Raw genomic sequence first — 3,464 nt, 5'->3', positions numbered from 1 at the left:
TATATTATACTCTCCACCATTTACAATATATATCTCAATATAGCAAAACCAGTGTCGCTTACATCAACAAAAATTTTAAGTAATTTTTACAATAACTCATAACATTACTATAAGAACAAGAAAAAAAAAGAAACAGTAATATTAATAAGTTAAATACACAGAAACATTAATACAAAAAATCTTCAAGGAATTAAAAGTTTCAACTTCAATATTTTCCCTTTTGTCTTAGACCATAAAGCACCTTTTTAACATTTCTACCTTTTTTGTTGTTATTTGCCATGTAGTCAATCACCTGCAACTCATAGCAACCATATGTACAGCAGCTCTGAACCCTACCCTGTACTGAGCCAGTATCACTAATTGTGACACATCATCCCACATTGCCCTAGTTACTATGTCAATCCATCTCATCTGGGGTCTTCCAATTCTGAGCTATCCCTCCACCCTACCAAGCTTGATGACCTTTTCCAAAGACTGGTATCTCTTTAACATGTGCCCAAAATAAGTGAGACAAACCTTAAAAATCCTAACCTCCAAGGAGCAACTTTGTTTCCTTCTCTCCAGGATAGACCTATTTGTTTTCTTTGAAGTCCATGATATGTTCAAGACTTCTCCAGCACCACAACTTGAGAACCTCAATTCTTCTGTCATCCTTAGTCATTGTTCAGCTCTCTGAAGCATAATAAGTAACTGAGAAGACCATTCCATTTTAGTAGAAGCAAAAGTAACCTATTGATTTGTCTCTACCACTTTACAGAAAAATAAATAATAATTTTAATTATATATTTTCACAAGCTTCGCATTCACAAAATCAAACCATGTTTTTGTGAGACTGAACCAACAAATCACACTTCTTCTGACACCAATTGTCTCAAGGGTAGAAATGGGTCATGGGGGAACAGGGTTTTTGATGTCTTTCTGAAAGAGTCAAAGGGAGCGAGACTAGCAGAGCCCCTTACCACCCTAAAACAGTTAACAGATAAAGAGCCTGTGGCTGATTCCTTGATGCCTTTAGAACCACACTAAGAGCAAGGGGTTAGTTTATTCATTGTTTACTCACAGACCATGGTAATAAATTAGGATTTATTAGGGAAGTAAGTTTGAAGGTGGAGAAGGCAAAGAATATATCTCACAATATAAGGGCAAGCTTTAGCTCAGCAGTCCTAAGACACAACTCTTCAATTAATCCAAGTTGTGGTTTCAGTTCAGCAGGAAGATTTTCCTTCCATCACCCAACAAGACGAGTAAAAAGTTTAAGTGTGGCCTTTATCTCAGGATTCTTCTGGTTATACCTTACCACATTTTGTCTATAGCATTGCCACAGTCTTATCATCACCATCACCAAGGTCTCGTCGCCAGGGCCATACTCCAGTGTCCCTCAAGTCTGGCTGCTCAGTGTGGGAAGCACTTTCTCTATTTCCAAGTTTCACAGTTGTTGATAATTTGTAATATCATGTATCTGCAGTTAAAATTGCAAGAGACTGGAGGAGAAAAATATAATGGCTAAAAAGCTAACTTTTAAACTAATACTGCAGCCCATGTCTTGGATTTTCTACCCATTACTTCTCATTATACGAAGGATTAACTTTCCAATTACTGTTCAGCTATAATTAGAGAAATATATCAGCTAGATGACTCACTCTTTATGTCTTAATTCTCCCATTTTAGGGAGTGAATTTTTCATTTGTCCTGTCTTATCAAACCAGAATTCTGAGGAACAAGCATGTCTTTTTCTCCAAAGCATCTTTGAATACAGTTGAAACATTGAGCACTCGTATCTATAAATAAAGGTCCAGACCAGAGAAAACCATCAGGTAAAAGTACTTAACACTAGCTCTAGAACACACCATATTCTCCTCATCTGTCTGGGTTCCAGTCAAAGCATCCCCAGCCATTCATGGCTAGGTCCAAATAGAAATCAGCCACCAACTTAGGAGTCCACCTTTCTTCCTGTGTTTCAGACAAGCTGGTCCCCTCACTCAAACTCAGCCCCACATCACCCAAGTTAACACATCAATGATCCTCAGGACTCTCTTCTCCACAAACCAGCAACCCTTCTTCATTTATTCATTCATCATAGTATTGTAGGAACAATTCCAAAATTGGCCTGTCGTTCCATTACTGTGTATCTTACACTTCTACTCATCAAGTGACCCAGGTGATCACCGCACATTGAGTATACTAACCAGCATCCTTTGACTTTAAAGGCCTGGAAAAAGACTTCTGATGCATTCCTCTTCCTCTCATCAAGTAAACCCAGGTGCTCAAAATGAGTTAAACAAACACATCAGCTTAATCTTGTCTCTGTTTATTGACAAAATGTCTCTTTCTGTAGTTGCCTTCTTTCAAATGTAACTCTCCTTAGACTACTGGGTGGGGCTTACTCTATTTTAAGCAAATCTCCATACTCTTGACCAAATTTTGCTGTTGTTGTTGTTGTTTGTTGTTTGGTGCCATTAAGTCAAGTATGACTCATAGTGACCCTTTGAACAAAAGATCTGAAACTAGTCCTGTCCTGTGCCATCCTCATTCTTCCTGGCACACAAGAGCCCATTGCAGCAGTCACTTTGTCAATACACCTCGCTGAGGTTCTTCCTTCTCCAACAGTCCATTCCTCCCAATATCATGTCCCTCTCCAAGGAATAGCACCACCTAGTAATCTGTCTAAAGTTTGTGGGGCGAAACCTCATCATTATTGCCTCCAAAGTGCTCTCCAGCTAGCTGCACACCCACTCCAAGACATATTTATTCATTTTCTTAGTTATCCTAGCAAGGGATCCTAGTAAGATGAAGGTGTTGACAGTTTCAATTTCCTCTCCATCTGTCATGACACTTCCTGTTGGTCCAATGGTAAGAATCTTTTTTTCTTGATATTGAGATGCAATTCGTACTGAAGGCTGCATTCCTTGATCTTTTGCAATAAATGCTTCAAGTCCTCTTCACTTACACCAAGCAAGGTTGTATCATCTGCAATACGTGGGTTATTGATGAGTCTTCCTCTAATCTTGATGCCACATTCCTGTTTATAGAGTACAGGTTTTCAGATAATTTGCTCAGAATATAGATTAAATAGGTATGGAGATAGAATACATTCCTGACACATTTCCTTCCCAATTCCAAACCATGCAGTGCTCTCCTGCTCTGTTCACACCACAGCCTCCTGCTCTAGGTATAGATTCCTCATGAGCACAGTCAAATACTCTGGGATTCCCCTTCTTCTCAATATCAGCCACAACTTGTAATGATCCACACAGTCAAACACCTTTGCATAGTCAATAAAACACAAATAAGCATTCTTCTGATATCCCTTACTTTCAGCCAGGATACATCTGACAATAGCAATGATATCTCTGGTGTCACAGCCTCATCTAAATCCTGCTTGACCTTTGGGTAATTCCCTATCTACGTACTGTTCCAGACATTTTTAAAATGATCTTCAGCAATATTTTGTTTGCATTTGATGC

Source organism: Elephantulus edwardii, unplaced genomic scaffold, assembly GCF_000299155.1.
Source record: "Elephantulus edwardii isolate Elephantulus edwardi_28Jun2011 unplaced genomic scaffold, EleEdw1.0 scaffold00123, whole genome shotgun sequence".
In the NCBI taxonomy this organism is placed as follows: Eukaryota; Metazoa; Chordata; class Mammalia; order Macroscelidea; family Macroscelididae; genus Elephantulus; species Elephantulus edwardii.
The sequence above is the reverse complement of the archived record's forward strand: the minus strand, read 5'-3'. Positions refer to the sequence as shown.